Genomic DNA, 12902 nt, shown 5'->3' with positions numbered 1-12902 from the left:
CAAGTAATTAAGAACCTGGGCGTCACAAGGATGAGGCAGGTCTTAATATTCAGAGCATATCCACGCCTGTACTTATTGTTGTAAGATGTTTCAAGACTCCCAGCAATGTACATTTTCGGTTACAGTCCCTGTATATGCACAAGACTAGTGAAATACTCAAGCTGTCTGAGAGAGGGTATTGACATAGCCAAAGCTTCAGCATGATGAGGTTCTGCAAAATCAAGTTCTTTCACATAACGGTTTTTATTAACTTTATGCTCCACCTTCCTGCATGGAGACTCCATAGGAGACAAGAGGACGGCAGAGTTTGGATCACTTGGAGTTAAGTCCACTAGGGTAGCAGAATCACGGACGCTTCCAAGAGAAATTTCACCCAATTCCTTCAGTGAAGCAGGTGGGATTAGAGGGCAGGCATCTCGAGCTCTGAAGATGTTCTGAATGAGCTACTCCGCATCTAGGCTCCATGGCACCAGGTCAGTTGGGATGGCCTGTTCCACCATCACCTTGCTGATTTTCTCCTCCTCCTGAGAAGAAGTTGTTTTTTCATCCAGAACATTTTCAAGCATCTCTTGATACACAGCAGAACTGGAGGGAGCTGGATCGCTCGACCCAGAAGTTGTGGCGGTCAAATGCTCTTCAAATGAGTCAGTCCCGTTAGCGGTGTCCTCATTAAGAAGCAGCCCACTGTCTGCCACCTCCTCCAGAGCTTGGTCCTCCGTGGTGAGGCTGCCTGGCATCGTGGCACACAACGCTAACGGCTTCCCCTCTGAGTCCTACGTGGACTCCAGGCACTGCTCATCTCTCACAGAGCTCTTCTGAGCCATCCCCAGGCCCTGCAGCAAAGCTTCCAGTTTCTTGTTTGCAATGCTTATGGCTATGAAGTATTTCTGAATTATTTTGCCTTTCTCAGCCAAGCTGTTTCTCATGCTTTCAACAGCCTGCTGGAGTTCGTGACTTTCCCTTCTCGCTTCCCAGAAGTGCAGCTCCAGCTCCATATGCTTACACTCTTCCTCAACCCAGTCTCCCTTCATCCGTGCCAGCTGAGCCTTGAGCTCTTCTATTTCTGTTTCCCTGCAGCAAAAGCAAAATGCAGTGGCAGTGCTGTGGACGGTCAGTGAAAGAGTGCAGCGCTTGCCGTCCGGCCTCCTGCCTCGCCCTGGAGGCGATGGGAAGCGGCTGCCCGGATGCGTCCCCCGTGCCTGCCAGCAGCTCGGCACCTGCAGCCAGAGCCAACACGGGCCTCGGGCACAGGACGGCTCGGGGCTGCAGCCCCCGCCTTGCTTTGCACCCACCCAGCCCCGCGTGGGGCCAGGGGCTGCTGCCTTGGCCTGCGAGGAGTGGGGAGAGGGGGCCCCCACGTGAGATCCAGCCCGCGCAGATGCGGAGGTCGGGCGATGCGAGCGGGACCAAGAGCTCCCTGGGCCTCTGGCCCTGGGGCTCCGTGCAGAGCCCGCTCTGTGCCCGCCTGGGTTGTGTGTCACTGCTTTGCTTCGCGTCCATACAAAGGGCTGTTGTGAACCATTCAGTCCCCAAGGGGCAAAACCACCAGTGGGCACGCTGGTGTGTGTAAGAGCTTTTCTTTCCCTAGGGGAGAAGGGGGACATTGGTAGCCATCTGTCTCTGAGCGAGGTGGAACAGGAGATGGAGCAAATACATGGTTGCAGGTAAAAACCGCTTGATGTAGAAAAGGTCGCAGTGCTAAATCAGCCTGGTAAAAAACTACTCTTTAAAAATATGCTATTGGGCAAGTTCAAAGAAAGGGAAAAGAGACAAACAGCTGTATTAACTAAGCCGCATGGTACGTATGCACTGAGCATCACGATGAAACCTGAAACAACTAATCAGTCTGATCATATTTCAAATTTCTTCATGAAATCTTTACATGGTCAGAAAATGAGGAAAAAGGTCCTGGATTCCCACCCCAAAACGCTCCTGAGTAAATCGTTCTAACTCTGGTTTCTGAAGTGAAATATACCTTTCCTGAAGTTTGCTCTCAGACTCCTTCAGCTTTGTTTTCAAATGCTGTACTGTAACTTCTTTCTGCTGCAGATGACTCAAGTACTGCTCTCGGTTTTGTGGCTCAATGCTGTGGTTGTCACCACAAGAAATGTATCTCCCTGATCGCCTGGAAAGGGAAGAAACCCAAACCGTCACAGAACATCACTCCTAGAGGTCTTCAGTCCTGCCAAAAAGAGACTTCCCATAGACCGATACAAAGCTTGACTCGTTTGGGGCTCCCCAGTGTCCTCACAAGAGGCTCCTCTGGAAAATCAACATCCTTGAGGAAACAGCTGGTTTGTGGCTGTCGTGCAGAGTTTACTATCTGCTGTCCTTGGTTTCAGTGCCATGCCATCAAATGAGACATTTAACTTTAAAATACTTTTACAACAAAAACTTTTTAGAACTAAAAAACCTTCTTTTTTTTTTTTTTTTTTTTTTTCCCCCAAATACAGCTCTTTTTTTGTTTCTTTCTCGTATCACAGTTCTCATCTGTGTTAGGGTTGCCTGAGAGCATAGTGTTACCCAAACTGTTTTAACACTCACAATACTGATGCTGTATGTATTAGCTGCAAGACCAGACCTACTCGTCTACCTCTGCACTAGCAACACTTGCACTATCCCGGAAAAAACTGCTGTGCTTACTCGAGAGAGAAAGATCTTTTGCTTCCAGCAGCAGACATGGGGACTTCATGCGCTGAAATAGTGCCTGTGCTGCTTGGAGAGATGAAATTGGCTTCACTCCCTGGAAAGGAAAAGGGAAGATTGGAAACATGATGGAAAGTAGAACACAAAGACTGTTTTCCAAATAACAGCAAATCACAAGCATTCTCCCTTTGTGCGTGCTGGGTGAACTTTAGAACTTGCATGAATTTTCAACCATCCCTAAGGGCAAGCACTGGATTTTCAACATGGCTTCAGAACTGGCACTTCCAGAGGAGCAGGAGAAACATCTGGACACGAACCCCTGATGCTACAGAAGCCATGTTAGGACTCGGTGGGGATGTCTTGCACCCCTCCATAGCCGGGACCCGTGTCTTCACAGCCTTAAAGAGGGTGAGACATCCACCAACCACCCTCACCTTCTGGCAGCTCTTAGCAAGCGGTCTGAGGATCAGCCCTGTTCGGATTTAACCCAACACTTTCCCAGCCTCCCCATGTGCCAGCGTTGGGATCAGCCCCTGTTTCTCTGTGCCTCTCGTTCAGCCCAGCCCAGATATTCCTCGGCCCGAGCTGAGTGCTGAAATGCACAGCCCAGCTCGTGCAAAGGGTAATCCCAGGGGCCCAGTTTCGCCACCGCTAATCAACTCCATGCCAGTACAACACCCCTGATGATCAGACCCAAGTAGCCACAGCTGGAACCAAATCAGAGCCACCTGCAAGTCTGCAAGGGAAGGGAGGGAAAGCAGCAAAGCCTCTTCGTGTCACAGAGTATTTATATAATTCCTACAGATGCAGCTGTCAGTGACCCTCCTCCTTGGGGAACCAAAATGACCGTGGGACACAATGTCTGAAGCTTCCACAGTCTTTTCCTGATAAACAAAATGCTCCCATCTAAGAGACTAAGATACTAAATGCTCTCTTGGTATCACGGTCCTCCCAAATCTAATTTTCCAAGCAAGACCCGAATGGGTAAACACATCATACAGATTTCATACCTCTGGTGTTCAGGCCCCCATATCATTCCTACCCCTTTAAAGATGCCAGCAGCTTTCCAAAGCCACGTCCTGGCTGTGGCACAGAGAAGAGGAGCCCTAGCCAAGAGTCGTCTCTGGTTAAGTAGAACACATCATAACCAGATGTCGCTATCAAAAGCTTTTTGAGGAAACGAGCCTTAATAATAGCCTCTCCCTGAGCCGCCTGGCTTGCAGCGTAGTGCTGGGAAGGGCTGCCGAGCTAGGCACGGCTGGTAAGAGTGAGCAGAGCCTGAAAATGGAACCACCCCAAAGGCTGAGCTTTCTGAGAGCGTGAACTGCATCTGAGACCCAGCGATGTGTCTGCAAAGCATAAATTAACCTGTCTGGCCCCAATTCTGAAAACAGCTACACACAAGCTTAACTCTGAGCACAGGAGACTACTTTTGCTTAAAATTAGGCACGTGGCTATTTACAGGCTCTTCAAGAACATTTTAAAAATTAAAGGGGTCACTGCCAGTATCGGTTCCAAGTGTGCTACTTATGCTCAAGCCAGCTCTGCGTAGAGCAGAGCTCAACAGCACTGGTACTAGGAGAGCTTGAAAAATATTTTCTCCCATTTGGTAAACATCCCTAAGAAAAACATCATGGCATCTATCCATAAAATATTAATTGCAACAGATTCTCCTGGGTAATTGGGACTTCTGTCTTAGAAACACCCTACCAAAGCGGTGAAACTCCGTGCCTAGCAGCAGTGCGGGCAGGAGCCGAACACGGCCTCTCACCTCTCCTAACGCCGCTCTCCCGGCTGACAGCTCCCTAGGGATGCCTGTTGACTGGTTTTGTCGCTGGGACAACGTGATTGCAAAAGCTCACACGTTTAAGCCCCAGAAGAGCCCACCGAAGCAGCGTTAACCATGAAAGAGGTTAGCATTTCTCAAGAAACACATTCTTTTGTCCCACCCGTGCGGTGCAGCCATCGCACCCACGTTTGGGTGTGGAAGTGGCCCGCGTTTAACTCTGCTCTTTGCACGGATCTGTGCAAGGATAATGACACAGTACAGTGACCATATATCCCACTGCATTCAGAGCGCTGACGGGTAGAGCAGATTAGGTATATTTGCTCTACTGGGACAGGATGCAAGCACTGAAACACCACGTCATGCATGTATACATGTGTGTTGAGACAGCATATACATTCCTTACACAGGGCCACAGAATAGCCCCACATGGATGCCTGGTGTATGGCATCCCAGTCTGCTATTTCTGGCCATTACAGGTGGTCGGATACCTTTTTGGATGGTCTCCTGGCCTTGCTATTAACATTTTGCTTGTACTAGAGCGTTGAAGATTTTTCCTCCTATAAGAATAAAGCTCAAACCTGCTTGTGTGCATTTTATTGTCCATTGGCTATCTAAATGGTAAGATTACAGTATGGGAGAAAGGAAAAAGGTCAAGGAATATCTGTGACAGGAACACTGCCAGCTGACCACAAGAACAGGATTCCTACAACTCAGGATGTAGATGAGCTTATGAAAGTTTAGTCTTTTTGTGTAACTCGTTTGTATTTGCAACTTCAGCACTATTTCATAGCTGCCAAAGTCTAGATACCATGGAACTTAACTTGCCTCTCTTCTTACTGCATAAACATGACCTTGTTATGTATATACATACATCTATCAGTCCTGATGCTGGGTTTTGCATATAGTCACACAGTGAAACACAGCTGTGAGTAAAACAGTGCTGACAGAGACAGCTTGTGCTCAAAACGTAAAGCACCTAAATTTGCTGAGCTTCCTTGCCTTCAAAAACATCCTGTCACGTGGGAAAGAGACCAAAATATGAACATGTATGGTCACCACTCTGCTGCAGCAACTAGAGGAATAACTGGAACACTGTCTCTGTAGATGGCTTTATTTAGAGAGCCCGGGGGGAGAGAGAGGGCCTGACTGTGTAAAAACACCCAGTAAAGCCATTAGAAGCAGCTGGAAAAGTGGAGAGAATTCAGTTGTAATGCTCACTGTTGGAAGGACCCGCATGTTTAAGAGACTGAGATTAATTTATCCTAGAAACCTTTTACTCACAGCTACGTCTCTACTTCCCATCTTTAACAGCATAAGCAGTGTGTTTCCAGGAAGCATTAATGCTGCTCCTATTCTATTTAATATGAGGTTGTTCCTGCGAGATTGTTTTTGTATTCTCCCTCTGCCCCTGTCTCATTCTCTCCACGACCATGAGGTCTAAAGTCAGTGGAAGAAGCTGAGGATGTGCCTGGGCATGCCGAGAAGCAGGTCGGCTTGAAAAGCACCCGACAGCTCGGTGCCTGGCTCCTCTCTAAGACCAGGGTGGGTGTTTCACACCGCACCAGAGATATCAGGGTCCACACAGGAGCAGCCCGAGGAAAGCTCCCTTCTGCTGCCTGCTTTACTGGGGAAAGGATCCAGCTGGGATCTGCAGGGCCACATTGAGCTTTGAACTGGGAGGAGGCTGCACATCCCCTCCCCATCACACCACCTGGGACACGCACAGCATCCAGCAGTAAGGACCGGACGAGGAGACGGGGTTCCCATCCTCCCAGCTTCTCATGGCCCTCTGCAGGAGGTGGGATGCCTGCCTGTCTTCATTACTCCCTGCTACGTGCTGGAATCCAAACAGGCCTGAGTTCCCCACAGCTCCCACTTCCATCAGAAGACCCTACCCAAGATCTGCAACCAACACTTTCTCCTTGTCACACATAACACTACAGAACAGGACTGGCAAGTCCGTTTTACGGCTATTCTGCCTGTTACATTGCTACATTCACATGTGAAAAAGAGAAAAAAAAAATAATACAAACCTCTCTCAATGGGGTCATTAGAACGGTTGCTCTCACAAAGGTTGTTCAAGACCAGGTCAGGGCTCAGCAAAGACCTGCTGAGCAAACGCCCGAGCTGCCGACTTCTCGGAGGTCTCCTCCCGTGCCTGCAGCGGTTCTGTCTGCTGGCGTTCGCGAGGTTCCTGCCGAGACAACGCCGCCTGTGAAACATGCAGGCTTTAGCTGTCACTTCTCTGATCTGGAGGAACGACTCGGCAAACAACATAATGACTGAGGACATCAGTATATGCAGCACCTGGTCCCTCCAGCCTCTATTTCTGCAAAAAGCGTTCACAGGAGAAAGTGCTGGAAAGCAGGCTCGCATGGCACCTGTGCAGTAGGAGAACCCCTGTGGGCTAGACGGGAACTTCTTCCTTGATGTACTGGTTTTATTTTTGGTAAGCCTGGCAAGCGTCTGGAGAGTGGCCAGACTAAGCCTTTCCTGCTGCTTTAGTGTGCCCTGATCTCCAGACACGTGGCTTTACTGGCGTGGCAAACAGAGATGGCAGTTAGCCGTGGGGCAAGTGGAAGGTGGTCCAGGATTTTCTGCACTTTCCAGCATTCGTGGGTGTTTTTCTACCCTGTTTGTTATAACAAACGGGAAATCTGACTATATCCTTAGAAGGCAAGACTGACAAAACACATGTGTAAGGTTGAGTAAGAATGAATAATAAAGGCTTTCCTTTTCTGCTTACTCCTGATTGGGAATTACTCATACTGAGAGCTTGGAAATCACGGGTGCAGGTGCGCTACTACTTAGCTTTTAAGGTAGAAGGATACATTTTGGAATTTCAGAGCCTTGCGAGTATTCGTTTAGGGCATTATCATCAGGAACACAGCTAAGATAAGTGCTTGACTTACAACTGTACGAGGTACAGAAAAAAATTGCTCTCAGGCTTGCCTTCTTGATGAGCCATCTAAGGAGGCAAAGTCACCAGAGCAAGACTGCTTCCAAGAAAGCAGTCTGCTGCCTCGGTTCTGCCACAGAAACTGACTGCAGATAGGGGCTGTTTTGCTACAGGGTTTGTGAGCCCAGCTTTGCCTCATACCTCTCCTTTGTCGGCTGCCCTGGCCATGGCTCCTCGGCCCTCTGCCAGGCTGCAGAGCAATGAGGGTGGTCGCTCAAGGGGCACGTCTGCCTGACCTACCACGTCCGCCTCTATTCCGTGGTCCCCAGGCTCATCTGAACACAGCTCTGGAAAGCAAAGGCATAAGGAATGACACGTGTTGGGGTCAGATGAGCTTTAACAGCCACGACTCTGCCTGTTGATTCCACAGGCCAAATTACATGACAAGAATGTGCTGCAAAATGATTCCTCTGAAGGAAACTGGCAAAACCCTGCACCCCAAGTGAGGAGCGACCCTCTGATGCCATCTGCTGCCCCCCTCGGGAAGGGTCCCGGCAGCATTGTCACTCAGCAGATGTCGGTCATCTACAGTCCAGAGCGCCGGCTCTCACCATGAAGAACATGCACGTTCTCTTCCTACCTCGGCCAGAAGAGCCCTGGAGGTGAGAGCACACCTGAAATGTGGGCACTTGGTCTGAACCGGACCTGTCTCCTACGGGAGAGCTGAGAGACCTTGCTCAGAAAAGATGCGCTACAGAGGCCACGAGACAACGTGCATCAGTCAGGCCGTAAGAGACCAAAACTTTCAGCGCAGACCACCTCGTTCTGGGAGAAACCCAGTGCCAATGGAGAAAAGCCTGGGGGCCGCCGGGCAGCAGTGCAGCAGGCTTGGCAGGGCGCCGGCAGTGGCACTGTTCACAAACCTCAGGCCACGTCTGAGGAGCATCTGGAAAGAGCAAAGCAAGAAGCCCTGGCCTGTGTGCCAGGAGGTGCACTGAAACTGAAGAAAGGTCATCTAACCTCTGGGAAAGGTCACCCTAATTCACCCCGTGTGTTAAGGTTCGAAGCGGTGAATTCCAGGATGTTACAAGGGCAACGGTTAGAGAACCGCAACCCAAGGGGACGCTCCCAAATGCCCCATGAATCGCCTTTTCCAGGTTCATCTGGACCCACGTGCTTTGAGTTGGACCTGAAATTCAAAGCTTTACAGCATTCTACCTGTCTGCACATCAGCGTGCTCTCTGCTGTCCTCAGGCTCAGGCGCTTTGGGCTCCAGCTGCTTCTGGGTTCTCTTGCTGCTTGGGCTCCCTTGCTGCTTGGCCAGGGCTCTACTGCAGTCTTCTTCTCGGTGCCTTTGAGCCTGAGGACAGCAATGTGGGATACTCTGGGCAGGCAGCAAGGAAAAAGAATCCATCCCAGATTACTTTCCGTGTGGAAGTGGTAATCCTTCTCCCCACAGGGAAATGAAGACGATGGCCTTTGGCCCCACAGACTTGCAGTTCAGGGCCACGAGCCTGAGGAGGGGGCAGTCATGGTCTCTGTGCCCCAAGGGGGGTGTTTGCTCCCAAGGCTGGGGCTGCACCCAGCTCCTCAGGACCTGCCCACAGGGCACTGCCCCAGCACCCTTCTCGGCTGCTGTGTGGTCCAGAGAAGCCACAGCCGGGCACCAGTCACTGGCGTGGAGCACAGGGGACACGGGCTGCCCGTCTGTGCTCTCCGCCCCTGCACTGGAGATTTCTGCCCAAACCCCGCCAGGGAGAAAGAGGCCTCTGTCTTGATGGCTTCCCATCCCAGAAAAGCTGCCCTTCCTCTCCTGAGGCCTCTCCCACCCATACACAATGCCAAGGTGGAGAAAGGTAGCCACTGCTTACTTTTGCCTGGCACTGAACCAGAGTCTCGATGATCTGGGCAGTCATCGTCACCGGCTAGACAAGAGAACAAAGGCCAAGTGGGAGACGCTCCTCTGATGGTCTGTGCTAGAAAGCAGCGTCACTCCCGTCAGCCAGCTGGAACAACTTAGACACTTACAGATCTGCAGAGGCCCAAGACCGTCACAAGGAGATTAAGCGAGGGCAGTGTGGTCACTCGTGTTCCCTGGGCTGTGCTGCTTTGCCTGTGCACAGGGGAATGGACAAAGGGAGAGCTCTGTGTCACTGAGCCTGGCTTTGCCCTCTCCCCTGCCAGCCCGTCCAGCACCATTTGCATCCAAACAGCCAAAGAAGAAGTCCAGGCAGAAAAGGGGCAAGTGGAGACAGCTGGATCTTGACTTGCCGTTACTTTCCCAAGGCAAGGCTGAGCAGCTCGGGCAGTGCTGCCCCGCAGCTGCCCCAGCAGTGCGGGTACCTCTGCCCCAACCCTCGAGCTGCCTTGCAGCTGCAGCTGGAGCATCCCACCAACGGCCACGGTGGCACCAGAGGTTTGCTACTCCAGCAGGGCTTACCTGAGGATGGCGTCCAGCCAGAGTTCTTTCACCTCTTGCGAGCTGCAGGAGACAGGAGAACCAGTGTCACACCCCACTGCCACCAGATAGGTGTTGTGCAGTTTTCCCTCCGGAGAACAAAGTCAAAGCCAAGGAGGGTCTGCTCATGACGCAGCCTCGTCTCTCCAGGAGTCCCTTTTTGATGCTGCAACTCTGCAGCCTTTGGGATGCCCCTGGGCTGAGGAGCGCTGTCGCAGACACGGGGCTTCTCCAGAGCGGGGAGCGACAGCCCAGCTCTGCCAGAACTGCACCTGGGTTTTCCTGGGAGCAAACGGGACCGCCTGTCTGCACACAGCCCCTGCCTCAGCCCACGCCTTGCCTCACCCCTTTGACAGCGCACACCTTGTGCACGGGCTGTTTCCAGAGGGGAGAGGCTCAGCTCGGAAAAGAAGCCGAGCTGCAAAACGCTTCCCAAGCAAAGCGGTGCCTCTGCTTTCCCTCCCCGCCCCGTGCCGTGGACCTGAGGAGCCAGCTGGGCTCTGAAGGCGAGCACTGGGCCAGACAGCCCAACGCCTGGGTGACACGTCACCGCGACTCACCCGAAAGTGACCCCGCAGAGGCTGGTGGGCCAGACGAGGATGAGGGTACAGCTGCAGTCCAGGCCCAACGCTGCGTCTTCTTGTGCACACCCGCACGCCACCTCCTCCTGGCACAGCACCCACAGCTCGCTCAGACGCACCCTGTGCTGCAGCCAGAACCTGGTGCCACATCTGCAGCCAGGAAGAGCAGGGGCTGATGGTGAGCTTGCCTTCTGGGGGGGCACCCATGGAAATCCTCCTTGGGAGAGCCACTGCAGCTGACAGAGCCCTGGGAAGGGCTGCCCAGCTTCACAGCTCACCCAAATCGGCAACATCCTTGCCGGCGACACCCCCTGACCCTTGTAGCCCTGGTTTCTGAGCGGCCGACCCTCCCCAGAAATCCTCCCTGGGACTTTCTGGGCCATTGGAGCAATGGCCAGCCTGAGAGGGCTTTGCGAGGTGCCTCCTGAGGGCTGGTATTGGAGGCAGGAGGTGGGAAGAGAGAGTACTGCCATCCTCTCTTCTTACCTGCGCTTGGCAAAAGCAAGGGTGTCTTGGAAAAGCAGGAGGTCTCTCCTCCTCGTCCTCCCACGCCAGGTCACCTCCACACAGTCGCAGCGGAGGAGCTCGGGATGCCGTCGGGACACGAGGGCACCCAGCTGGCTGCCACCAGAGCCGCCCCTGCAAAGGACACGGTTGCGGGCAGTGAGGCACGCGGCTCTGCCGGGAACAGGCCGTGCCCGGTGCCAGAGGGACAGAGCAGGCGCGCACCGGGAGAAGCAGGAGGGCAGCTGGCCCATCGTGCTGCGGCCAGGCAGACACTTGTGCTGTGGAAGCGCTCAGCAAGGGGAAGAGCCAGGCCCCGCAAGGCCTTCCGAGGCTGGGCAGCGATGTCCCCGTGCCAGGGTGCTCCTGCCAGAGCCCGTCCCTCCCCAGCACTGCCCGCGCCAGCACAGTGCCGCACCGGGAGACACTGGTGTCCGTGACACCACTGGTGCCCCTTGTGATGCGTGGGGGGGCCACGCCCAGGGCGGGGGCACACAGCGGGCGGGGGGCTCTGGGGCACCAGGAGCTGCTCCTACTCGAATGGCATTTCCCACACTCCCAGCAAACAACAGGAGCTCCCTCCAAGCTGAGGGCCCTGAACAAGGCAGAAAGCTGCGGGCAGGAGTCCCCTCGGAGCCAGGAGAGACGCTCTGTGCCCGGCCCCTGCCAGCTGAGCCAAGGCCTTCCAAAAGGCCCTTCAGCACCTCGGCTCCTGCTGCCGCCACCTCTCCGCGCATGGTGATGTTCAGTCCTTCCACCTGGTCCTCCAGACTGGGCCCAGGGCTCAGGCCAGCCTTGGAGAGACTCTGCGCTGCAGAAAAATAGGTAACAGCCTGGATTTCCTGCTCCCACCAGGCTGCGCACAGGCAATCCTCGGCAGCAAAGCGCTGACAGCTGTGCTTAGGGAAGACACAAGAGCGGTGAGCTGAGGTCCCGGTGAGCACGCCAGTGTCAGCCCAGCAGTCCCACCAAAGCTGTCAGACTGCCCCAGAGCCCAGCCCCTTCGGTGCCACAGTGCATTTCTCTGCTTGGGCTGGCTCACAGACCTCCTGTCCCAGGGCACGAGCATCACGCCACAGGCCCAGCGTCCTCAAAGGCACCTACCCGAAATGTTCTGCTGATGGCAGAGGCGTGTCCATGCCCGAGAGCTGCTCAGGACTCCTGGCAGGCAGCTACCGCAGTCCGTTTGCTGCCTTTGGAGCAAGCTGAGCTCCCAGGGAGCAGCCCCAGACTCTTCTCTCGGGGAGCGGGGCCTGAGCGGGGCGGGGGTGCTGTCATTTGCTGCCAAGTAAAAAGGGAGCAGCGGCGTCCCAGGGAGCAGCCCAAGGGAGCTGGTTCTCTTCCGAGGCCACCAAAGCAGCCTGCCTCTGCCCCCAGTTTTGGGGGAAATACAGAGTGGCGCCGAGACGTTCCTCAGTTATTCAGAAGAGGGGCTGGGGTGGCCTTGGATGCCTCCATGTGATCTCAGAGGGAACATGGTGGGTGTCAGCCCGCAGCACGGTCAGGCCTTGGTGATCCCAAACTGCTGTGTGTGTCGGAGGAGCCAGGGAAGCTCAGGGAGTTTCTGGGGTTTCTGGGGGCAGGACATGGTGGTGCTGCATGGAGAAACTCCTGGGTCCCTTCCCATGGCTCCTGTTCCCCTGCTTTCCTCTGCAAGGAAATCCTTGATGGACTGCAAGGAGGAAGAGGTGGGAAGTGCTGCTTTCCACGCCGGGGGCCGCAGTGGGGGGGTCTGTCTGTGCCCAGTGGGGTGTGAGCAGAGGGGTGAGGGGAGGAGGGCTCCCTGATGGGAAGCAGCAGAGTCCTGGGGCCTTTCTGCAGGGAGGGCTGGGCCACCAGTATGGGGAGAAGCTCTCTCTCCTCCGGAGTGAGCCCTTCTCCCGTGGGGCAGAAGGGAAAGGGAAACCCCTGCCAGCGGGAAGGGCAGGCCAGTGTTCAGGGGATGCTGAGCACTGGGCAGACCTTCAGCCCTCCAAGCAGAGCCTCTCCTTCCCTCTTCAGGACAAGCAGGCTGTCCTTGGGGCG

At 54.0% G+C, this 12902-nt stretch overlaps 1 pseudogene; it reads right to left on the bottom strand.

Moving 5' to 3' along the window:
• Positions 1-156: 156 nt before the first annotated feature.
• Positions 157-12016, bottom strand: LOC122154270 (annotated as a pseudogene).
• Between the last annotated feature and the right edge of the window lie 886 nt (positions 12017-12902).

The sequence above is a fragment of the Tyto alba genome, unplaced genomic scaffold, assembly GCF_018691265.1.
Source record: "Tyto alba isolate M040663 unplaced genomic scaffold, T.alba_DEE_v4.0 Super-Scaffold_36, whole genome shotgun sequence".
Taxonomy (NCBI): Eukaryota; Metazoa; Chordata; class Aves; order Strigiformes; family Tytonidae; genus Tyto; species Tyto alba.
The sequence above is the reverse complement of the archived record's forward strand: the minus strand, read 5'-3'. Positions and strand labels throughout refer to the sequence as shown.